General features: G+C 40.5%; 1 long non-coding RNA gene across 1 annotated transcript in view; it reads left to right on the plus strand.

The window, feature by feature from the left end:
• LOC139437128 (uncharacterized) overlaps positions 1-26,390 on the plus strand; it is a 115,084-nt gene extending 88,694 nt beyond the window's left edge. The window contains exon 4 of the long non-coding RNA XR_011646780.1: positions 23,763-26,390. This is a non-coding gene — a long non-coding RNA (uncharacterized lncRNA). The remainder of the gene's footprint in view (positions 1-23,762) is intronic.
• The last annotated feature ends 738 nt before the right edge of the window (positions 26,391-27,128 follow it).

A 27,128-nucleotide genomic window follows, 5' to 3' on the forward strand; every position in this document is an offset into this window, starting at 1 on the left:
AATGAAATTACATTATTCCCACAACCACAGGGAAAAAGGAGAAAAGGATCTTTATTTAAAGAATCAGGTGAAATAAGATGATGAGATTGTCCCAAATGGAGCAGAAGCTTGTATCTGATACTCTTAGCTGGTTAGGGATGGATATGGTCGCACTGATGGGAAGATTCCCACTGCATCTAGAGCTCGTTTATACCATGGCATGCCAATGTGGGTGGCGTTAACGAGTTGGGGTTGAAGCCATTCAAATATTTAATATCCTTATTTCTTCAGGCCAGTCTCTGGAGAGTATATCATTTACATCTACCTTTTATTGGTAAGGACCAACAGCCAACGAGTGTTTCCCCCCTACCGAGTGTCATCCTGTGGAAACCAGTTTCCTGAATCTTACGTTTCTTTCCCAGTACCCGGTCCCGGAAGGACACCGAATCCCAGAGCACCCTGCATGAAGGATATTAGCCTGGGAGGCAGGGGCTCAGACACATGCCAGGTCCAGAGAAGTACATCATCTGCCGGACACTTAAATAATCAGTTCCGACAATTACAGATGGAGTCGAGTTTATACACAGGAAATGTCAGTCAGAGACTGCCTCTGTGTAATATCAGGAAGGTTCACTTTGCTAACCCAGGGACTTCAGGTGTCACTTGTTAAAAGAGGCTGATTATGTTTATATCGGTTATTTGTCCACATGATAATTGTACGTCTCTCTCTGCTATAATCATCCTGGAGTAATCTTATTTCATTGGCCAGCTAGACACCAAAAGGAATACGTTTCTTAAGTTCACAGTGTTGGTAGAACGACTCTGTATTACTTTTGACATGAAATCTAGAAATAGTTGTCATAAGAGTAGTTTTGAAGGTGATTGGACTGAGACTATCCTATTCTGAAAAGGATGAGTTAAATAAGGAGCCATCCTCTGGAATGCTACTTTACTCCTGACAAAGATCAAATTATATATGTTTCCTGAAAAAAAAATTCAAAGTAATATTTTTATTTATTTCCACACTATATATTACCTTTCTTCTATAATATTGCTAGTCCATTTAAAACTATTAAATCTACAGTATGAGTTGCTTTATCAAACTCCCTATTTTTTTTTTTCTTTTTAAGAGATACCAGGAATTGAACCCAGGACCTTGTACATGGGAAGCAGGTGCTCGACCACTGAGCTCTATCGGCTCCCCGGTGAGAGCTGGGGTTTTTTGTTTGTGTGCTTGTTTGTTTGTTTTTTAGGAGGTATCGGGAATTGAACAGGGGCTTTATACATGGGAACCAGGCACTCAACTACTGAGCTCCATCGGCTCCCCTCAAGCTCCCTTTTTATCTTAAAATAGCTTTATAGGTACATTCACCTCCATCCATGCATTCGAATATAATAAATATAAAAGAATTAGAAAAACCCATAAAGGAAAATAATGTATGACTACGTAAAATACTTACAATTTCAAAGTGTCTAAAACACCACAAAGACACTTATAAAGAAAAAATATAAGCTGGAACAGAATCAGAGCTATTATCCTCAGTAAATTTAAATCTATTAAACCACACTCATTAAAAACGATTATTCCAAAAGATAAATGGACAAAGAATACAAACAGGAAATTTCCAAATCAAGAAGCAGAAGTGGCCAATAAACATAGCAAATACTGTTGAAACTCAACATTGATTGAGTAAAGAACACAGAGACAAAAAATAGATCAGACAATGACAAATTAGAACAAAATTTTATTTCTCATTCACCACATTAACAAAAATGGAAATATTTGGCAGCATGAATTGCTGGTAAGAATGTGGAGAAAATGCAGTATATCACCCTTAGCTGGCTGGGGTATAAAGTATAAATAACATAAGAGCATTTTGTCAGGAGCTTGACAAATGAAAAATGTACATATCCTATGACTCAGATTCCACTTTAAGCAACCATCTTCAAGGAATGTTTGCACACGAGCACAGGGAGATACGTGCAAGGATATTTGCTGCACCATCATGATGGAATATTTCTATGGCAGTTACAAGGGCCTTAATCTTATGCGCATGTGGAATACGATATAACAATTAAAAGAAACTTTTAAAAAGAGCATATTTAATGTATTTTACATAAATAATGAAAAGATCCAAAAAGCATATCGCCAGGTAAGAAACTATTTACATGATGTGGGTATGGTATTTTACCATTTATATGCATTTAAAATCCAGACACAACAATAACGTGCTCTTAGGGCTCACTGTTTCATATGACTGTAAGGTGGGCCTCAATTTTATCGTAGTGACTTGTATCTTTTATGAAAGAGAGGAAATGTGAGTGACCCTCATTTTTTAGGCAGGGACATTATAGACATGGCTGTTTATTATCCATTTTTTAAGAAAATGAAAAAAGAAAACAGCCTTACATAAGTCAAAAAAGGTAAGTCAATGGAAATAAGTAATCGACAGAAGAGAAGTGTAAGTGAAAAAATAGTCAACCTCACTGTTAGCCTACAGGATGCCAGTTGAAGCCCCCATCGGCACAGGTTTTAAAATAAACTTTACTTTTTAAAGCAGTTTTAGTTTTACAGAAAAATCGTACAGAAAGTACAGAGAATTCCCACATCCCCTTTCCCTCCTACCCCACAGTTTCCCTAATTATTAACATCATGCAGTAGTGTGGTACATTTGTTTAATTGTACCAATATTGATACATCAGTATTAACTAAGTCCAGAGATGACAGTAGGGTACACTCTTGGTGTTGTACATTCTATGGGTTTTGACAAACGCATAATGTCACATATCTGCCATTGTAGTATCCTACAGAATAGTTTTGCTGCCCTAGAAATACCCTGTGTGCCATCTGTTCATCCCTCCTCTCCTCCTTCAGAACCCCTGGCAACTACTGGTCTTTTAGTATCTCTATCTATACTTTTGCCCTTTCCAGAATGCCATCTAGTTTGAATCATATAATATGGAGACTTTTCAGATGGGCTCTTTTCACTTAGCAATGTCCACTAAGTTTCCTCCGTGTCTTTTTGTGGCTTATGACCTCATTTCTTTCTATTGCTGTATAATACTCCATTGTGTGAATATACCACAGTTTGTTGACCCATTCCCCTACTGAAGGGCATCTTGGCTGCTTCCAGTCTGGGACAATTATGGATAAAGTTACTGTAAATATCCATCGCAGCCTTTTGCGAGGACATGTGTTTTCAACTCATTTGGCTAAATACCCGGGAGATCACTCAGTGTGCGTACAGCCAGGGGGAGCAGGAGGAGGAATGGGACGAGGCCCGTGAGTGGAGGGGCAACCTCCAGTCTTTCCAAAGCCTGGGACATGCGCACACATGGACACCAGTGCACAGAGGGCAGCACAACCAGGCGAGGCCAAGAGAACCAGTCACCGCCTGGGACTTTTGCCCCTTTGCTGTAATCCCCATGTTCCCTGCCTTGACCCTGGAGGAGCTAGAAGTGGCAGATGAAAGAGAGGAAGTAGGATTAAAAGAGGAAAGAGAAAAATGCACCTTTCTTGTACGTCAGCCCTCAGGGCTATGTCAGGCCTGATATCGTGGGGAGAGGAGAAAAACTTTGAGTTACCTGTGAGATTGAAGTTTTATACTTAGTGATAGTATTCTTTTATGCCTGAACGTATCACTGAACAATGTTGATAAAAATAGAATTATTGGGGAGGGAGTGTGGCTCGAGTTGTTGAGCTCCTGCCTCCCACATGGGAGGTCCCCAGTTCAGTACCCGTGTCTCCTGAAAAAGTGAAAACAAACAACAAAACAAATGAAAGAAGCAACTCAGGGAAGCCGATGTGGCTCAGTGGTTGAGTGCCAGCTTCCCACATAGGAAGTCCCGGGTTCACTTCCCCAGCCCCTGGTACCTAAACACACACACACACACACACATATTTATGACTGAATATGACTGATAAAGCACTATGTAGTACCAACCTAGATAATTCAAAGACGAGAAATTTGAGAGGTGAAAAACATTTGCTAGAGTAACCGTCAGCCTGGTTTGCCCAGACCAACTCTGATTTTCTTGTTGCAAAGTGATTATGAAGAACACCCCTTATTTTCAGAAGTGTTTGGGCTTAGATGATGAGGAAATCCATGAAAATGCTTGCTCAAGACAATCAACTAAAGAGTGACTGCTCTGGAATCCACGTCTGTCTGACTCTAACCCCTGGGTCCTTCCCACTGCTATTAAATATTACTAATCTGGCCTAATAGGAAGTACTTTAGCTCAAATCAGTCCATTTTTGGAAAACCATTAAAGTTTAAGAAAAAGTGAATTATTACTATAACTTCATACTTAAGCCAACAATTGCTGGCATATGGAAATCCTTGGGGACTGGTCTTAATGAATAAATAAATCAAGTGTGTATACACTATAAGCAGCTGGTTATAAAGAGATTAAACTCTGTATTTTCTTAAGTGTATCAAACACTTAGCATTTATATATTTCATTTGGCTACCTGTTTTCTCCATTAGTGAAACAAAAGTAAAAGAATTCATGTTTGAATGGTCATGAGTTTCCAATCAGTAGAGTTCAGATTAGAGAGACTTTATGTGTATTAACAAAACAGATGAAATGGGATTACTATTCATAAAAACTTAAAAGCATCAAGCAATAATTTTAATACAGAGTAAAACAGCGTCTGTGGTGTAAAAACTATATATTGCTTCCTTTTCAATATCAGATTACAAAATTATGGCCGTGTTTAAAGAGGGAGAAACGTGTGTGTATATTTGCAAAGAATTCATCCTTAGGGACATATTTTGGAATATTAAAAATGTCTATGAAAAACCACATACACCTCATTGCATGAGCTGCATTTACACCTGCTATATGTGAATGTTTGCTGATATATTTAATTTCAAAGCTTCTCTGTGAATACAGCTATTGTTTTCTTTTAGATTAGAAAGGAATATTTCCCAAGCCATGAAGGAATTTTTCTGTCTCTCAAAACCATATCTTAATTAGAAATTACCGAGAGAGCCACATGAGGTGATGCAGTAGAGAAAACAGAAGTCTTAAAAAAGCAAAGCAAAGCAAAGCAAAGCAAAGCAAAGTCTTGCATTTTCTTCTCTATCGCTTATCTGCTGTGTGACCTTGGGCAAACGTTTTAACCTCTCTGAGTCTCAGTTTCCTTTCATGTCTAAAACTTTCATGTCTAAAAGAATTATGCCATCTCACAATTATTAATTAGGTTCAAAACTCAAAATGAGCTAATAGTTGTTTAACAGTATTTTAAGAACAATAATCCCCAATTGACAAGGACTGTGCAAATTCAAGATATTATTACTGTTAGGATAAACTTCCTCCAACAAGCAATCACCTTAAGCCACAAAGAAAAGCGTCCTTACGTGGGTTCTCAAAATGCAAAATGGGGAGCAAAAAGGGGGAAGGACAGGTGAGGAGAGGTGGGCGGTAGAATTAGGAGACCCCATGGAAAATGGATTACCTCTCGACATCAACAGATCTTTGCTTTTCAAAATGAGCACGTGTTGGGGTGGATAAATGCCACGGAAAGCTCACGGTCTGACAAGTGGAACCGCAGTTGCCAGTCGCTGCAGAGCTGCTACCCAAGCCATTTGGAGCTTCGGGAGGGAACTCCTGCCTTGGCCAGACTAACGGGGCTCTGCAATTGATCTTCCCCCAACCCTGTAATGAAGTTTGACACTTGGCAGAAGCGGTGAGTGGAGACACATGCTCTTAATGAGCTCTCATTCCTAAGAGGCTTTGGCATCGCGGGAGCATACTTCCTGCCTTGAGCTTCCTCCAGTTATCTGCCCCGGCTTCCGGGGCGGGGGAGGCTGTGGTTAGCGACAAGCTGAGATGCCACGTCAGGCCACGTCTGGCCAGAAAGACTGGATGTCGCTCTCATTGCCAGAGTTCACCGGGGAGATGGGTCGTGGGACAGAGGATGATCAGTACAAAATCCAGGGATCCTCCCCAGACGGAGCCCTCTAGATGTTTCTAGAGGAAGAGCTGATTTGGCAGGAGGCAAAGCAAACCTGTGCATGGGCACCAAGTCACACCTAATGCCCAGTCTTCCGTGTCACTTCCTAAACAGCATGTTATTGCTTAGGTAATAGAACACGCGCCCCAAAAGTCTCAGCCAATGGCATTCACTAGCTCAAAAAGTCTCAGCCAATGGCATTCATTGGCTCAGAAAGTCTCAGCCAATGGCATTCACTTGCCCAAATGCTCAGCCAATGCCATTCGCTAGCTTTGAAAAGTTCCAGCCAATGACATTCACTTGCTTAAAAAGTCTCAGCCAATGGCATTGTCCAGCTTAAAAAATCCCAGCCGTATGTTAATGACTGAAAGGAAAAGTCTAAGGCCATGTATACCACTATAAGGAAAGCTGAAAAATGAAACATGGGACTGTATAGCATAGTGAACACTTGTGTAAAAAAATGAGTGTAGTTAATAGAATGTATATAAGAATTTTTTCTCTGAAACAGAACAAGGGTAAGTTAATGTTACAAGATGTTAATATCAGGGTGTTATTTGAGCGAAAATAGGACCAAAGCAAACTAGAACAGTAGTGTATAGTAGTATATTAATTGTCTTCCATCAGCAGTAAAAAAAGAAAAAAGGAAGTATGCTAAGTGAAAGAAACTAGACAAAAAGTACTATATATTGTTTGACTCCATCTATACAAAATGTAAATACAAATAATTTATAGAGCAAAAATAGATGAGTAGTTGTGTGTGGCAGAAGGATAGAGAGATTGAGAGGTGATTAAGGAGTAGGGTTTTTTTGTTTGTTGGAGTTATGAAAATGCTCTAATATTGATTGAAGTTATGAATGCATAATTCTATAATTATACCAAATGCCACTTATGAGCACATTTCAATTTAAAAAAAAAAGTTGCAGCCAATGACAATGCTTAGCTTAAATAGCCTCAGCCAATGGCATTCACTTATCCAAAAAGTCTCAGCCAGTGGTTGCCTGGGTGACTGTTGCCCTGAAGCTTAAATAGCTAGATAAGTCTGTGAATTTATTCATTCAACAATTGCAGATTCAGTCCTTCTCTTGCAGCTGCTCTTCCGCCGACCTGTGAGGGCTTCTGCCGCCTGCAGGGTGGGCAAGATTCTTGCCCTGTGGGTCTTCCATCAAGCAGGGGGAGACAGATTACAAACTGTTACCCAAACGAGATCATGACAGCGTACCTAGTGTTAGGGGAAAACCAGGGTGATGTGAGAGAAGAAGGGGTCTGGGTTTGAGGAAGCGCGCCTCTGAGAGGGTGGTCACTTTGGAGGTGGTGACATTTGGGTTGAGATGCACTTGTGGAGCTGGGCGCTGTTGGGGGTGAGGCGAAGGAAAGAGCGGAGCAGGCAAGGTGGGAAGGAGGGTGCAGGGAGGTGCTTTATAAACTGCAGCTACCTGAGAGGAAGGTACTGCGATTGAGGATTGACTCATCCCTCTTCCCGTCCAACAGAGTTCCTTGAACGCAAGTAGATTTCCTTTTATTTTTGTGGCACTAGAACCTGGTAGAGCAATTTAGCATAGAGCAGGCACCTTATAAATATTTGCCAAATGCATATACTAAAGAGGCAGGATTGGTGGTCGTGTGGGGGAATGGGCTGTTCTCACGGTGGCCCTGGGGCTTAGAGTGGCTGAAATACTAACTGCAAAGTTACAGAAGCGTTATTACCAAGCGAAGCTGTCACCACGTGTTTACCATCGCCACAGTCTCGAGTTATTCCATCTCTTTTCTCTGGATACAGATGAAATGAGCTAAAGATGCTTTGTAGTTACTTACTTTTCCAATTAGGAGAAAGGGTATATTTCTTTATATAGGAGGAATTCAATCATGACGACTTATAATACAAGGTGTAATGAAATAAATGCTAAGTAGGAGGAAAAGGAAGAATGGGAAAAGATTGCGAGAAGGTGTAAGAGAAAAGAAAAAAAAGTTGTAGTCCTTTGATGATAGAATCCTTTTATAAAGACCAATCATTGATACCTCAATTTCAAAAATGAGACTCAAGAACAAGTCTAAAATATGGGTTGAATCTGGGTTCAGATTTCATATGGCAGTTATCTCCTTTATTCAAATTTAAATTCCTTTATTCAATTTATTCAAATAAATTGCATTTATTTGAAATGCAACTTGATTATGAAAAACACATTTCTTTAGCTTTGACTACCATGTAATAGACAGGTAACTATTGCATCGTTGCTAAATCCCAGTAAATACTGCTTATTGGAAACAGATTTCATTCACCTCAATAATATGATTGCGTGTATATAATCACAGAAATCTTGAAACTCTATCAATTTGTGCCAAAAATACATCTCTTTTCTTTTGAATTCATAAGGTTCAAGATATTGTTTTAAATGGAATACTATTTAATCCCCTATAAGTATCTCTGTAATAAAGGATGACTGCTGCAAGCAAAAGTTTGGCAGTTTGTTTAATCATTCAGAATAATAACCGGAAACAAGAACACTGTGCACATTAAAAGCAGATTTGTTCAAAGCATGTTGGCCACTTTGTGTCTAGACCAAACTACTGCTGGCTCAAATGTTCTGAACAAAAATTGTAGCAGCAAAACCTTTTTCAGGGGCACATGAATCATCCTGGGAGTTCACTATGCAGTAGATTTATCATCGCACTCCTACCATCTTGGATTTGGGCTAAGCTCTGGATTCAGGCTGTAGCTTAGATTTTTTTTTTTTTGTCTGTTTTTTTAAAAATATTTATTTATTTATTTCTCTCCCCTTCTTCCTGCCCCGGTTGTCTGTTCTCTGTGTCTATTTGCTGCGTCGTCTTCTTTGTCTGCTTCTGTTGTTGTCAGCAGCACAGGAATCTGTGTCTGGTCTTTTTGTTACGTCACTGTGTTGTGTCAGCTCTCCATGTGTGCAGCACCATTCCTGGCCAGGCTGCTCTTTCTTTCATGCTGGGCGGCTCTCCTTATGGGGCACACTCCTTGCGCGAGGGGCTCCCCTACGTGGGGACACCCTTGCGTGGCACAGCACTCCTTGTGCACATCAGCACATCAGCTCCACATGGGTCAAGGAGGCCCGGGGTTTGAACAACAGACCTCCCATGTGGTAGACGGACGCCCTAACCATTGGGCCAAGTCTGCTTCCCTTAGATTGTAATTGTATGACTAAAGAAGAAAAAGTAATAGAATTTAAAGAGATAAAAAGATCTAAAACATCACCTAGTCCAACATACTCATGCTACACAGCTAGTTAGTGCAGAGCCACTTTCAAGTTCAGGTTCATTCACCAATTTGGAGAAATGTAATGGATAAACAATCTAAATACAGTTCTACCTTACTTTTTTAAAAAATTAAAGTGAAATATGCTTTAACTTCTCTGAAACTAATTGGAATGTAAACTTCTTTCATTATTTTCTAGTTAAAATCATTTCCTGCTTCGTTTTGGTTAAGGAGGGTTGGGTAAATTGAATCACATACTCCAGCAAAGATGTGTTCTTAACCATCGTCCTTGTTCCTGTGGATGTGAACCCGTTTTAAATAGGACTCTTTGAAGAAGTAGTATCAGTTAGGGTATGGACTCATTTTGTGGATAGAATCTTCTAAGATCCTATTTAGGTGTGGCCCAAGTTAATAAGGGTGGGCCTTGGTCCATACACCTGGAGGCCTTATTAAGAGAGAAAATTCAGAAACAGCCAGAAGAACTAGAAGCTGAAAGTCAGTGGAATCTGGAGAGCAAACACAAGGAAAGAGATCTCCATGTGGCAGGAGGCAAAGTCACCCCAAGGATTGTGGCAAGGCAGCCCTGGAAGGCTGGAGAGAAAGAATGGCCTTGCTGACACCTTCATTTTGGACTTTTAGCTTCCACAACTGTTGGGAAAATAACCAGTGTGGGGTATTTGTCATAGCAGACATGGCAAACTGATACAGACAATAAAAAAGAATATTATTCATATGGTAATTGTGCAAACAAGGCTGACATCCATTTTGCCAATGGGAAAACTATTGAACTAGTTCTCCACAGGTTGGTAATTAGATGCCTCTCTGAGTGCCTGGGGGGCTTCCATTATCACCCCAGCAGCCAGCAGCTGCCTCACCGCCAGACCTCTCCATAAGCCATCATCTAAAAGCTTGATAGTAGGATGCATTTTGGAGCAGTGTCTTTCTGTTTTGATTGGTCACTACCTGTTCCTTACAGATTATTACATAGTTTGGATGTCTCTTCTGCACACAGTAACAGACTTTGCCAAAGACAAATACAGTTCTGCAATTGGGAGAGATGGTCCCTGAGAGAAGTTACCTCCAAAAGCTTAGTGACTAGAATCGATGCGAATACAAAGCACGGCATTTCCACAGCTCTCTGTTCCTCTTAATTATACTAATGCTTATTGCTTACTGTATTAGAAGCCTGTTTCCATGTTTTTAACATACATTGACTTATTTCATCTTCATAACAGCCCTATGTTAGTAGGAACTAACATTTTACAGATGGCAAAGCAGATAGGTGGAATAACTGACCCTAAATCACACAGCTGGTAAGGGGTGGAGCCAAGATTTGAGCCAAGGTATTTTGACTCCAGAGCTTGCGATCTAATCTCCAGAGTAAAATTCAATTTGGGATGGCATATGGACTATGATTATAGATTTCTGTTTGTTGGTCCTTTCTAGACAATAATCAGTCAGAATAACTGAGACTATAGCATGGAAAGGATTCAACCAAATAATTATTGTCACTTAATTCCGTATTTAAAGGTGGAGATAGGTGCCCTCGCTTAGCGGGCATTAACCTTTTCTACAAGATCTAGTTTTTCCTGCATGTGATTATCACTTGAATTAGTGAATTGCTTAGATTAGTGATTAAAGTACTGAATTGAAATTAGGAGTCAAGGACGAAAGGCTACATATTGTATGATTCCATTTATATGAAATGTACAGAATAGGCAAATCCATGGAGACAGAGAGCAGATTAGTGGTTGCCAGGGATTGGGAGGGAGCGGGTGAGAACGGGAGGTGACTTTAATGGGTTTGGGGTTTCTTTCTGGGGTGACAAAAATGTTCTTGGAATTAGGTAGTGGTGATAGTTGCACAACTCTGTGGAGACAATGAAAATTATTGAACTATATTTTAAAAGGGTGAATTGTATGGTTCTTGAATTAAACTCAATTTTTTAAAAATAATTTTAAAAGCATGAGTGAAGCTCCACTTGTCAGGAGGCTGGCACTTCTGAGGTCAGTTTGATCTAAGGGGATATTTTTACTTTTAGCTCTCTGAGGATAAATTCTATCCAGAAAGAAAAAGAGAACTCATCCCACTAAGGAGGATAGTGTCTAATCTTTTGGGCCACTGGATGAAGAAAAGAGTCTGGAAGACATTTAATTCATTTAAATGCAATAAATTACTGAGCAAGCGCCACACGCAAGGCACAGTGCTGACTGGGGGGGCGGATGGTTCTGCTCTAGGAACTGTTAAGTGAGGGGAGAAGAAAGACCAGCTCACGGCGAGGCCGAGGAATTGCTGCCGGAGAATCGTCCAAGACGTCGGAAGGAATCCTCCCAGCGCCAGGGGTTCAGAGAAGCGGCGGCGCCTGCCCATGCCCTCGGGCCTCCAGAGGCAGATAGTGGATTTCACTAGAATACCCAGAGCGTCCTTTCTCCCATTGCTTCAGTGATGCTCGCTGGCGCCGTGTGGCATTCAGAATGTCACAGTATTGCTGTGGAGAACTGACCCCACGCTCACAGTGCCTGTCCTGAGAACACCTACCCTAGTCCCAAAGCACCCGTCGAGCGTGACCGCTGATCTAAAGGTGTCTTAGGAGCATGGCATGAGAAGGAAAGGGAGAGAATCGCCGGGGAACATAGGCCGTCGGGGCTGGGTGAGCCCTGATAAGACACCCGCCACCCGCACACATCTCGTTAGAGGAGGAGGCGACAAAAGAGCGCCGTCTGCTCTCCTTCCTGCTTCGTGGTGAAGTGCTGTCCGTGTTCTAAACCCTTCTGGCTGTTTTCAGACCCAAGGCATTCTCGTGCAAGTTAACATATACTTTGAGAAATAAAAAGTTTGTTCCATCTAGTCACAGTGAAAACTTCATTCTCAGACCTAATTCAGTTTCTCCAGTCCATCTAACCCTAAGGATGAGCACAGGGGGAAAATTGTATTTTCCTTTTACTCCTTATACTCTTTTTGTTTAAATAATTGCATTGTGGTAACATATGTATATAACATAAATTTGTCATTTTAACCGTTTTAAGTGTAACATTCAGTGGCACTGGTTACACTCGTGATGTTATACAACCATCATCCCTATCTATTATCAAAACTTTTTCATCATTCCAAACAGAAACTCTGTACCCAGTAAGCATTAACTCCCCATTCTCATCCTTTTACCCCAGTCCCTAGTAGCCTCTCACCCACTTTCTGTCTCTATGAATTTGCTTTTTGTAGGAATTTCATATAAGTGGAATCGTGCAATACGTGTCCTATTATGTCTGACTTATTTCACTCAATATAATGTCTTTAAAGTTCATCCGTGTTGTAGCATGTACCTGAACTTCATTCCTTTTTACAGATGAATATTATCCCATTGTGTGTACATGTCACATTTGTTTAGCAATTCGCCTGCTGAAAGACACTTGAGATGCTTCTACATTTGGCTATTGTGAATAATGCTGCTATGAACTATTCACATACATACAAGTGTCTGTTCAATTCCCCTGCTTTAAATTCTTTTAGACATGTACCTCCGTGGTCTTTTAGTCTACCTTTCCCTCCTCAGGCCTCTGCTTCTTGTTTCTCCAGGGTTAGAGGAAAAGGGTTAGAGCCTTATAACTTGGTAAATGCACTTGTCCACCTGTTTTAGTTTGCTAAAGGTGGCCAAGGTGATATATCAGAAATGGGTTAGTTTTTACAATGGAGATTTATTAGTTTAGAAACTTACAGTTTCAAGGCTGAGAAAAATTTCTAAATCAAGGCTTTATCTGGCAATGCTTTTTGTCTCCAAAGACTGGCTTCTGGAAATCCTGAGTCCTTACTCACATGGCAAAGCACATGGAAGCATCTGCTGGGACTTTCCCTCCTCTTTGAGGCTCTGTTGCCCATGCTTCCTTCTTCGTGGCTTTCTCTCTGATTCTGTGTTCCATTGATTTCAGCTTCTGGCTTCCACAGAACCCCTTTCACATGGGGATTTCTCTCTGTCTCTGTGGCCCCCTCTCTCTGTATTTTTCCATTATAAAAGACTCTAGTAAGAAGATTAAGACCCATCCTGGGTCACGCCTTACTGAAGTAATCTAATCCAACTGTCCCACCTATAACAGAGTCATACCCACGGGAATGGACCAGTTTCAAGAAATGATTTTCTGGGGTACATACAGCCTTGAAATTCCACACTGTCTGTTTTGGCCATGGGTGACTGCTCTGTGGCAGGTGTCCTGATGATGAAACTTTCCTGTGATTACACAGAAGCTCTCTGAAAGTCCCTTCAGGGGTTTCCCCGTTACATTCTTTCCTGATGGGGTATATGTGCTCCTTTGTAATCCTTTCCAGTGCCCCCTCACTGCAGGCATGGGATTTCAGACCTCCTCTCTATGCCTCCTATTTTTACTATCATGGACTCTTCAAGCAAGACTCTCATGATGAGATAATACTTTTTAAGTATTCACTAGGCACACCCAAAGAATATTGTTAAATACTCTCCCATAAAAACATTCAGGTATTTCATTACTTAACTTAAAATATAGCATTCAATATCAAGAGGGGGAAGCAGATGTGGCTCAAGTGATAGGGCCTCCATCTACCATATGGGAAGACCCAGGTTTGATCCCTGGGGCCTCCTGGTGAAAAAGAAGAAGAGAAGGTGTGCTTGCATGGCAAGCCAGTGCTGGCACCATGAGCCAAATGCCCACATGGTGAGCTGAATGCCCCATGCTGTGAGCCCAGTGCCCATATGGGTGCCCACACAATAAGCCAAGTGCCCATATGGTGAGCTGAGTGCCTGCACAGCAAACCAAGTGCCCACGTGGTGATCCAGTGGCTGTGCAAGTGAGTCATGCAGCAAGATGATAACAAAAGCGAGAGAAGAGGAGAGTCAAGGTGAAGCACAGTAGAGACTAGGAACTGAGGTAGTGCAATTGACAGGGAGCCTTTCTCCATGTCAGAGGTCCCCAGGATTGAATCCCAGTGACTCCTAGAGGAGAAAGATGAGAAGAGAAGAGAAAAAGAGAAATAGATACAGAAGATCACACACCATATTGACACAGACAGCAAAAACAGCAGGGAGGGAAGGGAGGAGGAGGGGGAGAAAAAGAAAGAAAGTGCACTTCCATAAAGAAAATATCAGGAGTGAAGTGTCGCATACTCAATATAGCATATATTTTAGAATCAGATCAATTTGAGAATTCGGAGTCAATGGATATAGCTTTGAAACCAAGTGATATATATTTAGCTGATGGGCCATAAGGAAGTGACTTAACCACCCCACATCTTATTTTCCCCATCAGGAAAAAGGTGCTTTTAAGGGGAACTGAGATAGCATATAAGATGCCTAGTGTAGAGTTTAGAGAAGATGTCTAATAAATCCATCTAAAGCAAGGACTTGTATGATGTGTATAAAGCCCAGAGGAGAGGTGTGGTAATTTATTTTTAAAGCGTATTCTTAAATATAACCATTCTTGTAAGTGTGAACCCATCATTAGTAGGACCTTTTGATGAGGTTACTTCAGTTAAGGTGTGACTAAACTCAATCAGTATGGGTCTTCTTGAAAATATATTTGTTATATATATATATTTATAAATATATATGTTAGGTTATATATATATAACCTTAAATTTCTCTTTTTAACCACATTCATATATATATTTCAGTGCTGTTAATTATATTCACAATGTGGTGCTACCATCACCACCAACCACTACCGAATTTCAGGACTGGTTTTAATCCTATTTCTGGAGTCCCTTATAAGCAGAATGAAATTCAGACAGATGGAAAGTCACAAGAACAGCCAAAAGCTGAAAGTCAATGGACTCTGGAAGGTAAAGGAGAGGCCAGGAGAGGCCAGGAGAGGCCGCCATGTGCAATGCCTTGTGACAGAGGAGCCAAGGACCCCAAATCGCCAGGAAGCCATCCCCAGAACTCCAGTCTTTAGGAGTCTTTAGGAGGAAACATCTCCCTGATGATGCCTTGATTTGGACTTCTCCTGGCCTTAAAAACCACAAACAAATAAATTCCCTTTCTTTAAGCCAACCCATTGTATGGTATTTGCTTTAGCAATAAGGAAACTAAAACAATAAAGTAAACAGGCAAACTCTGGGGTGGAATCTCAGCTCCACCATTTACAAGCTGTGTGGCTTTGAACATACTACTTAGCCTCTTCATGCTATAGTTTCTCTATCTAGAAAATGAAAGTCATAATAATATCTATCTCACAGAGTGGTTATGAAAACTAAATGAGTTATTATTGCTAAAGTATTTAAAACAGAAGTCATTAAATAAGCATAATATAAATAAGCATTAGATTTTGCTAAATAAAGCTAAAACCATGCACCTATAATATATGCAACCAGAAGTTGCTAACATAATTTTATTTTACATGTTCAATTAGATTGCGCTTAGAATTTGCAATACAATTTACAATGCCTAATGATTACTGTTTTAGTTTGCTGAAATGCAATATATCAGAAAAGGGGCGGCTTTTACTATAGGGATTTATTTGGTTGCAAGGATACAGTTTTTAGGCTAAGAAAAATGTCCAAATCAAAGCATTTTCAGGCAATGCTTTCTCCATGAAGACCAGCTGCTGACAATCCTGGACTTCTCTTTCATGTGGGAAGTCACATGGCAGCATCTACTGGTCTCTCCCTTCTCCTCCAGGGTCATCTTGTCACTCTCAGCTTCCTGGTTTCCATGGCTTCCTTTCTCAGCTTCTGTGGCTTTGTCTCTCTATACCTGTGTCTTTCTCTCTGTCTCTATTCATCCCATTTATAAAGGATTCCAGGAAGAGGATTAACACCTACCCTGGGTCATGCCTTAATTGAAGTACCTAATCAAAGGGTCCATAACTGCGGTAACCTAATCAAAAAGCCCTACTTACAATTGCTTCACACTCACAGGAATGGATTAGCTCTAAAGACATGATTTTTCTGGAATCCATAAAACCCTCAAACTACCACAATTACCTTGCAAATGAAATATTCAGAATCATTTTCTTCCATTGAGTATGCCATTCTCACTTAGATCCACTGTTGAGAAACACCCAACAACAACAAAAAATGGCTTTCTGAAGCCTATTTCCATAACAAATGATCTTTTAGTCCCAGAAAAGAGTCAATGGAATGACAACTGTTTTGTAGTTTTCCACATGTTAAATTGGAAGGAACAAGAGAACTTTCCCTAAGGAAGAACTTTGTGAATTCTAGAGCAGGTCTGTCCGTGAGAAACTAAGACCAGGAGTTTGCTAGTAAAAAGAAGAAAATCTAATAGGAACCAAAGGACAGCAAGGCGAGGAGTACAGTAACTGCCGAATGAACTGGTGCCGTCGTTTAAGTCCACAGCAAGTCCTCTTCTGTCCTCTAATTAAGGCAGGGAAGCACAAATAGGTATACCGTGTGGTCCGTAGTACAGGATTTATTAGTGAAAAACTCCATGATTGCTACTAGGAAGAAGACAGGATGCAACAGAATATGTCTCTGTGGTTTCCCCCTGACTAGTATGTATAGCAGTAAAGAAGTGAGCAGCACATGGGGCAGCTCTGCCCTGTGTCAAAGCAGAGTTTGCTGTAAGTGATAACAAAAAAACAACAACACTGCCCCAGAGCCACATGACTCATTTGAATCTCAGCAAGGGCACTTCCTGGTGCCTTAGGTTTACTTCTCTACAGTGACAACTGTAAAAACTTCCCTGACTACTTCACAGGATGCCGGGAAGCAAATAAAATAATAAATGTTTGCGAAAATGGTAAGAAGCAAAGCATTCTTTAAGTGTGTATTATTATTATAAACAGTCCCCACCCTAAGGTCCGTTTTGTAAATAATCAATGGGTAAAGTTTAAACAGATAGATGCTTGCTAAAATGAATGCATTCCTAGAGGCTTTCCCACGTTACAAAATAACATTACAATATAATATTGCTGGAAACTTTAAAAGTGCAAAATAGTGCTGAGATATTAAAGAAACAAAACAAACAGAAAAACCAACCATCTGTCATTCCATTGTACAGAGGGTTTTGTTGTTGTTGCTGTTATTGTTTTAACATGTAAACCTAGGAAGATTTGTTGCTGTGGTTTTCTATTTGAGGTTGCAAGAGAGTATAGATGCTTCTATCCCTGAAGGGGTCACCCTACCATTGAGTGTTTAGGAAATTGTCTTGAGGGTCTGAAGGGAATGAAAGGTAAAGGCTCCAGGTTGTAATTAGTTTGAAAGGATTCCTTTCAAAGAGATAATTAAACTGCTCAAAGAACTGAACAGGAATTTGAGGTAGAAACTGCAGAGAAACTACAGAGGAAAGAGATAGAAGTGCTACCAAGAGATAGGATGGAATAGAGAACTATGCACCCATGAGGACTCTCTGGGGAGGGTGGGTGCTCTGAATTGTATCCAACTACATCATCCAAACTTGCAGTAAGTTTGCTGCACATAACTAGGCTTTGCGTGCATGGTAAATTAGAGACATTTATTTAAACATTGGAGTGGGGCATGCCATTGCAATGTTCCATGTTTAAGTTGGCCTCAAAGCCAGGTTAAGGAGGTTCCAGAATCTGGTAAGATAGGAATATCAGAACGTTGAAAAGACTGCAAGATGTTAAATCCTTAAAATTCTCAGAAATGTTGGGAAGTTATTTAACCTCCTGCCAGATATGGGATAGGGGGTTCTAGCCAATTTTATGTTCATCTAAGAATAACAAGTGAGGAAACCTTTGAGCAGGAGCTAAGACCCTGCAGTCTAGTCATGGGCTCTGTACGCCAGGCCAATTCGTTAATGCTGCTACAACCTCCTTCACGTCTTCACTGGCTGGAGGTTTCAGAAAGATGGGCTCTCCCCTCGCACTAGTTCCTTTCCATGCTTTTGCCACTCAGCAATGTGCCGTGCACATTCCCTCAGCCCTTTGTTGTTTTCCTCAAATCTGAGTACCTATTTTCTTCTTGCAAGTAAATATTTGCTGAATGACTCCATAAAAGAATTATTTGTACCTTCTGTGGTTTATTTCATCTCTCTCATATTTCTGAACATTTAAATTTGGTCCCAGTCTGCACAGAAATGAAAAATAGAACGGTGCTCACTCTTGCACAGATACCTCTATGTTCATGTAATGAATTCCTAAATGTGATACTCCTTGGTGAAAAGATATGCACATCTTAATGTGTTTGAAATGCACTGCCAAATTGCCCTCCAGAAATGCTCTTCCAATTTACATACCCACCATTGCCTATGAGAAAGTCCATTTCTCTGTACACTGACCAGTACTTGTGTAATTCATTTTTCCATCTAATTATTTCCAATTTGAAACAAAAGGTGTATTTCATTGTTGGTTTAATTTTCATGTCTTTAGTTATGAGTACAGTTCAATATTTGAAGAAATGTTTGTTTTCCATTTATATTTCTTCCTTGCTGATTTCCAGTTCACATCTTTGCCCTTACTTTCTACTATGGTGCTTTTTTTATTATTTGTAAAGCTCAGTATATTGAGGATGATAGCATTTGTTCATTAAAGTTAAAAGAAAAAAGTCCTTGTGGATCATTTGCTTTATCATTCAAAAAGATGTGGGGGAAATGTTTATTCTAGAATAATATGTTTTTCCTTTTAATTAATTGCTTAAGAGAATTTCCCTACTCCGCTATTATACCAATGTTCAAACCAAGACTTTTTTTTGTAGTAGAATCTTTATTCAGAACCCCCTTCCCCCACCAAAACCAAAAAAAACTTTTCCAACCACACACAGGAGGGTATGGGTAAAGGTACCTGTACATCCAGCGCCCCCCCCCCCCACTCCCATGTGATTTTGGCAGCAATAAGGGATGTAGGGTAATGGCCCCCAAAATAAAAATGGTGCATGTGAGTGTGTATATGGGAAGGAGAGGGGGACAAAAGCAGTGGGGAAAGGGGGGGTAGGGGGAGGGACAGACGAGGTCAGTACTGGGAACGCTGCTGGCGAGAGGCCATTTCAAAACATATTTTTAATATTTTATCATTACTTTCTATAATCCACCTGGATCTTATTTGACTGTAAAATTCAAGGTAGGAAATTAAATTAATTATTTTAAAATATTAAACAAGCATACTTTATTGAATAATCCATTCTTTATCCAATAATTTTAAGTGCCATTTTTTAAAATGATAAATATATATTTAAACATATGTATACATACTCTTACTGTTATTCTTTAATTGTTTATTACTAAATATTTGAAATTACTGTAATTTTATGCTAAATCATAAAGTATTTAACAATGGAGATGATCCTCATTCTTCTATTCAGTTACTTTCTTGGGTCTTTTCCTCCATTGATTCTACCCATGCACTTAATAAATATTTTGTGAAATTTGAGAAAAATATCCCAGGGTGACATTTATTGGGCTATCGGAGATTTTAGATTAGTTAAGGGGAAATTAATAGGTTCATAATATTTTTCCAAACGAAGTGGGTAATCTTTTCTTTTTTAACATAATTTTATGCCTCTCAGGAAAATTTTGTACTATTTGCCATATGGTCACATACATTTCTTTTAAGTGTATCTGTATATGATGGTAATTGAAGTATATTTTTGTTAATAATTGCTGTGCATAGAGAAGTTAAACATTTTTGTACAACTAATTTGTAAAAAGTTAATGATTTTTATACAATTGCTTTGTAACTGGCCCACTTACAATGCTGCCTTATCATAACTTTCTATTTTTAGGAGGAAAATAATATAATTTACATGCAATAAGGATTTTGTCTCTCTTTCCAATACTAAGATCTTTTTAAAATTTTTCTTGACTTGCTGCATTTTCTAGATGTCCAGAAAAACGTTTTTAAGTAATGATGACAAGTATACATTTCTTGTTCATACCATAGACCAGCCTATGGAATTCACCATTAAACAGGTTTGATCTTTTGTTTGAAATAGATAGGTTAAGGAAGTATCCTTCTCATTTTAATTCTAACTGTTTTTTAGCTCTATTGGACTCATACATAAATAGCTTAATCCAAGATAAAGGAAACAGTGTGAATTCAAAGTCAAGTGAAATATCCCTAAAACTAGAGTTGTCAGATATCCTGTACATAATGGATTATCCTATATTTCAAAAACAACTATGTCAGGAAGTATAATAACTTTACATTTGATCTAGATCTGACACTACTAATGACATCTGGTAGTCCATAATCTTCTCCTTGCCAGTAATAATATGCTCCACAGTCACTGAAAATACAATACGGCAGCCGTAATATAAAGCAAACACTATAAACAGGATTGCCGCGTGGTGGGGTGCGCTTGCTGGGACTGAGTTCCGGGTCTATTGCGCCCTCATTTTCAATCCTATCATCAGCACAATCCCGGAACAGTTTTGGACTTCAGTGTGAGTAATGAATTGCAAATTTGGGTGTTTGGTTTAGAAGTCATGCCTCTGAAGACGTGAGCAGATCTACTGAGCCATCTAGTGGCTGCAGCGTGTACCTGAAAAAATAAAATAAAATTGGGGTGGGCTTCAATTTTAGAATAAAAGTGAGTGGGAACATCTCCAGAACCTCCTGCCCTAAGTCTCTAGAGCTTAGAACTTTGCACACGAGAGCGGTATGATTACAAGGGATTTTCTTAATAAGTACAAGAATAAACCAGTGTTGTGCTTAAACGCATGTTTATATTACCAGCACAAAAACAATCATCAGTTAAAGAAAGAAAATAAAGGCAAAGGAGCATCAGATTTAGGCCAAGAACCACAAGACGTTATAGAATAAAGCATGAGTAAACGATGAGCAAACTAGCATGAAAGTGCATAAGCATAAACTATGACTGCTAAAAGGAAAGAAGTTTAACTACAAAAGACACATTCCTATTAAGGGTAAAATAAATAGTTCTTAAAGTAACCCCATGGATTGTGACAGTGATGAAATTGCTAAAGCTATCTTCCATCTTTTTCTCGAATTCTTGTTTCTGTTCTACATGAAAACACAGGACACAGCTGAATTAAAAACAAACAAGCAAATAAAAACGAGTTCACTTGGATCATAGCTGAGAATGCTGAAGAACAAAGATAAAGCAAATTGATAGCTTTCGAATGTTAATAGGGTTTGTCACCTCCTAGAGCGTGTAAATTGAAGACATCTGTCTGTTCTACAATAAATTCCAAAAATCCCAAACTAATTGCTTCATATACACAATGCAAAACCTCAGAATTCCATGCAAAAATAAACCTTCATTTGGAAAATAAACTTCATACAATTATGATAAAAGGAGACCTGTCAATGAGCCAACTCTTAATACAGAAGGATTATTTTGAAATAAACTTCTCTAGAGCTCATTAAAATTGGAAAGAACTGTGAAAACAGATACCACTACCAGGTTCTTAGGTATATGATGGTGCTTGAAGGAGTTGAGCTGAAACTAATAGAGGGTCTTGGTGGCTTTTTTGAAAATTGTGTTCATTTAAAACACACACACAAAGGAAAATCATGTGTTTTTTCCTTTGTTTGATCTCCGAAAAATAGAGATATAGCAAAATCATTCCCCAAAGAATGAGTTGTTGAATGACATCCCACATCTCTGAAGAACAATTCTTCCTTTTGTCTGTTCATTCCAAAAGGTAGCCGGTATTATTTGTAAGAGGGATGTAAAGGAAAGGCTATTTTAAATTTTCTACAAATGGATAAATATTTTCCAGATCTTTTCTAGGAAGTGTCTCCATTTATTAGGAATACTTTTATCTTGCATTGCAAGGTTGAAATAATGAGGGGAGTGTCATTTGATGCTGCTATACTTCAGACACTCATTGGAACACTGCACAGTCGGAACTCTTAGTTGCAAAATGAAGAGACCAAACTTGAGCAAACTGGGATGAAACAGGGAAATTTATTGTCCGATGCAGCCAAGCTGCAGGCCAGGTAGGCGTGGAGGATTTGAGTCCTGTCAGGGCTCCCTCTGAGCGTTGGCTGGACTCTGCTTGAGCCTGGATCTCAGCTTTCCTCCCTCCTGCTGCAGGACTCTTCCCTTAACACTGAAACTGTGGCTCCTGACAGTTTCTGGACTTAACGTCGTCTGAGCTTAATCATCAGAGAGAGGAAAGACTGACACTCAGTGCGGTTCAAAAGATCTCAGAGGCACAAACATATATTTGTACAGCAGTGTTCATAGCAACATTATTCCCAATTGCCAAAAGGCCAAGGTAAACTTTGTGTTCCTCAACAGATGAATAGATAAACAAAGTGTGATGTACCCATCCACTGGAGTACTATTCAGCTGTGAAAAGGAATGACATTCTGATTCTTGCTACAACAGGGATGGGCCTTGAAGACATCATGTTGGCTGAAATATGCCAGGAGGAATATTGTAGGATTCCACACAAATGACATAGCCAGAATAAGGAAATGTATAATAGAATCAGAAAGTAGCTTAGACGTTACCAAGGGCAGGGGGTGAGGCGAGTGGGGAGTTAATGCTTAATGGGTACAGATTTTCTGTTTGGGGTGAAGAAAAAGTTTTGGGAAAGGTTGATGATGATGGTAGCACACATTACGAATGGAATTAATACCACTAAATTTTACACTTAAAAATGGTTAAAATGGAAAATTTTGTCATGCATGTTACCACCACCACAATTTAAATACACATATACATTTTAAAGAAGGACCCTAATTGGTTCCCCTGGATTTTCTGCCCTTTCCTCAAGCCAGTGGTTAGGGAAATCAAAAACACCCATTCAGCAGCTCATCGCCCAGACCTCCCCTACCCCACCTTCTTCTCTGGATTAGTCACACACACACATTAAGCACCCATGCTCCGGCCCCCCACTGACCCATCTCCTTTTCCATTGTGTGCCTTCCACGAGCTGGGGGAGATGTCGAGTCTAATGAAAAGGCCCGGCCAGACCTTAAACCCAGAAACTGGGAACGAGCAGCCCCAGATGCTCATCAGAATAGAAATTCCCCAAGGCAGGGCCCCTCCCCGCGAGGGGTGGAAACCACACTCGAGTGGTATTCATTGGTCTCGCTTCCACGGCACGAAGTGGGGCAGGTGGAGCCTCCACATCACAGCCCTGACCCAGAGAAGTAGCAGTTTTCGGCCACGCTGGGAGAGTGTTGAGGATGGGACTTCTTTCCCTGCTCTCTTGGATTTTTTTTGTGCTCTGTTAAGTGACAAAGACATCATTTGCCCTTCCTGGACTCTATACCATGCCAGTAATAATGGGATCATCTGCTGAAAGTTTCTGTTGTGCCCTAAACCTGTGTCCCCACGATGTAGCAACTCACTGCACACCGGCCACTGGGGCCAGTGAGGGGGGACCACGCAAAAGGCCGCCAGTCACCAATCTGACCACCCGTTAAAGCTGGGGTTGGAGGTGGGGGCGCACTGCTAAGGCAAAAGAAGGAGAAAGGGGCATTTCCGGGCAGCCAAAACCACCAGTTTTCAGCCCAAACACTGTGCAACAACAGCGTAACAGCAAAATGAAAGCCGGCATGACATCAAAATATGAGCAGGAGGGGTCTAGCGAGGCAGCAGGGAACTGTCGTGTATAAAGAAAATAATCCACATGGGCCAGAAAATCCTTTGAGATGGCCTGGCTTTTGAGTTCATTATTTGGTTCCAAAATTTTATTTTGGATACCCAAAACTGACTGTTTTTGTTCTCCTTGCATTCTTGCAGAAGGAAGCGCCTACTCAGCAGCTATTCCCCAGAGGCAGATGGTTCTTTTGGAATTGGCTAAAAAGAAGGGTTTGTACCCACCACTGCAAAAGAGATTCATTATGGTTTCTCAAAGCAAAGTTGTCTTTTCCACTCTGCTCCTCCTCTCCAAGTAAGCTTCCACGGCCCCTCAAAAAGCACATACCCTTAAGTTTATTTACCCTCCACTCCATGACGAAAGAATCTGGGTCTATGAGTCGAGTCTGTTTTGTTTGTTTTCTTTTTCTTTTTTTCCAAATTCTACTCAATTTATTGATTTTTTAAAAAAAATATTACATTCAAAAAATATGAGGTCCCCATTCACCCCCACCGCCCCCACCCCACCACTCCCCCCACAGTAACACTCTCCCCCATCATCGTGACACATCCATTGCATCTGGTGAGTACATCTCTGGGCATCGCTGCACCAGAACTGATGCCATCAGCCCCCATAGGAAACTCAGCTGCACGTGCAGGCAGAGCTTCTCGTGCACCGGGATAAACCAGAAGTGAGCAGCCATCTCTGTTAAAAGGCTACAGGATACACGGGCTGGCTCCCACCCCAGGTTCTCCCCGAGGCATCTTTCCCCCACTGCCACTGTCCAGTCTGTAGCTTTAACTATTGAACAAGGCAGAAACAAGCCCAAGTCAAGCCAGGTCTTGGGAGACCAGCAAAGCTCTTCTCTCTGGCTTATCAAACTCCTGCGAGATGGCCTTAGAGCTACGCTTCTGAGTGGAGGTTTCTTTTTCTGGACTGGTCATGGAATCCCACCTTTTTCTATAAAACACAGAAGCACAGTCTCTTCAGTGATGTCTAGTCACTGCAGGGGCCTTGAGTGTCTCGGGATCAGTCTTTTTACTCTTAAAGAGAGGCTTAGTGCACCCAAAAAGTGCAGAACCTTGGGGGTCTAAATAATTGCTTTCCTTGTTCCCTTCTGTTCTTTCATCTAATGTCTCTCCTGTATTGGCCTCCATAAATCATTTTCCTCTCTGAGTCCCACCCTGGTTTCAATAAAACTTCCCTCTTAATAATTGAGCCAGAGTCAAGCATTTGAGAGTCATTACCAGAGAGAGGGTGGAGTTACAGGCGAGACCGAGTTTGTTAAAGGAGACCATATAGATTTAAAAGGAAGGAGAGAACAGAACTTACAGAACACCAATACTTTAGAGGCAGCAAGAAAGGAAAGAAGACGGAGAAGCAGCAGTAGCAGTAGCAGTGAGCTTGTGAAATAAAGCTGGTTGTGAAAGACGCAGGGGGAGAACTGGGAAAGAAAAAATAGGAACATGCAAATTAAGAGAAAAAGGCATTTCCAGAGGAAAACATGAGGCTACGTTGGCAATTGCCACTAACACTCGTAAGATGAGAACTAAAGCTAGTCCATTAAATGCCATGATCAGGAGCTTATTAAAGGGATGGCTTTCTGAAAATTTACAGATCAGAAACAGCTTTATAATAAATGAATTTGTAAATTATTTTATTTTTATAAATAAATGAATTTACAAATCAATGGAATTTATAAATGAATTAAAAGCATGAATTTTAACAATTGTATATAGTACTTTTGGTTTCTCATATTAGCTTCCTATGGATGTTGTAACAAATTACCACAAACTTAGTGGTAACGACACAAATGTATTATCTTACAATTCTGGAGACTGGAAATCTGAAATGGGCTTCACTGGTCTAAAATCAAGGCTTGGGTGGGCTACAGATTCTTTCTGGAGGCTCTAGGAGACAATCCATTGCCTTGCTTTCCAGCATCTAGAGACCACCCATATTCCTTGGCTTGTAGCCACTTCCATATTGAAAGCCAACAAACATAGCATCGTCAAGGCTTTCTCTGATGCTGATTCTCCTGCATCCCTCTTGGTGATTACATTGGGCCCCCCAGGATAATCCAGGATCTCCCCATCTCAAGGTCAACTGATTAGCCACCTTAAATTCCATCAGCAGCCTTAATTCCCCCTGGCCATGTAATACAATATTCACAGGTTATAGGGATTAGGATGAGGGCAATTTTGGGGATCCATGATTCTGCTTACCACATTCTACAATTTGGTTTTTTTAACTCAATTGTAAGTCTTACATATTTACTAAGACAAAGGAGTGGTTTGTAATCAAGGGCAACAGTCAACCTACTTAACAACCAGTATGCAGGAGACTGGTTGATCAAAATAGATGCTAGTGGGAAGCGGATTTGGCCCAATGGATAGGGCGTCCACCTACCACATGGGAGGTCCAAGGTTCAAACCCTGCGCCTCCTGACCTGTGTGATGAGCTGGCCCATGTGCAGTGCTGATGCGCGCAAGGAGTGCTGTGCCACGCAGGGGTGTCCCCCGCGTAGGGGAACCCCATGCGCAAGGAGTGCACCCCTCAAGGAAAGCCATCCAGCGTGAAAAAAGTGCAGCCTGCCCAGGAGTCGGGCCACACACACGGAGAGATGATGCAGCAAGATGGTGCAACAAAATGAGACACAGATTCCGGGTGCTGCTGACAAGAATGCAAGTGGATAAAGAAGAACACACAGCAAATGGACACAGAAAGCAGACAAAGGGGGGGCACGAGGTGGGGAAGGGGAAGGGGAGAGAAATAAATTAAAAAAAAAAAAAGATGCTAGCTATAGTGACGGGGGCCATTGCTATTTGAGGCATTAGCCCTTCCTCGTGAGCAGGTACTGTATCATGAAGAATTTACGGCAGGTGAGAGTGAGATTCTGAGAAAGGGGTGGTGTGGCCCAGCCCATGGAGGGGACTTGTATGAGGAGGTGGGCGCTCTCTGGCAAGCAGTACAGAAGGAGATCCATATTTTAATAATCAGTAAAAACATATGATTGTAGACCGGCTAAACATCAGTCCTGTATGTATTTTGTGTGCCTACATCCAAATAAATGCCTAAGGCATGGGACTGTGTAGCACAGCGTTATACCTGCCCACTGTTGGAGATGATGACAGTGACTGATGGTTCAAATGTAGGCATATTCTTTCATGAACTATAGCAAATGTGTGTCATTATTACAGGGTGTTGAAGAGAGGGTGGTATATGAGCAAAATACACCCAATGCTAACTATGGACTATAGTTAGAATGTTTTAACTTTCTTTCTTCAGTTATAACAAAGGTACCACACCAATGCTAAGGGTCAACAGTAGGAGGTATAGGGGGTGTGGGGTTTTTCTTTTTGGAATAGTGAATATGTCCTAAAATAGATTGTGGGGATGAATGCACAACTCTGTGATATACGGAGACCAAATGACTGGACAATTTGGATGAATTGTATGGAGTGTGAATATATCTCAATAAAACCACTTTAAAAAAGCCAAACAAACAACAATAAAAAGTTCTGGAAGGA

This window comes from Dasypus novemcinctus, chromosome 21, assembly GCF_030445035.2.
Source record: "Dasypus novemcinctus isolate mDasNov1 chromosome 21, mDasNov1.1.hap2, whole genome shotgun sequence".
NCBI classification, from domain to species: domain Eukaryota; kingdom Metazoa; phylum Chordata; class Mammalia; order Cingulata; family Dasypodidae; genus Dasypus; species Dasypus novemcinctus.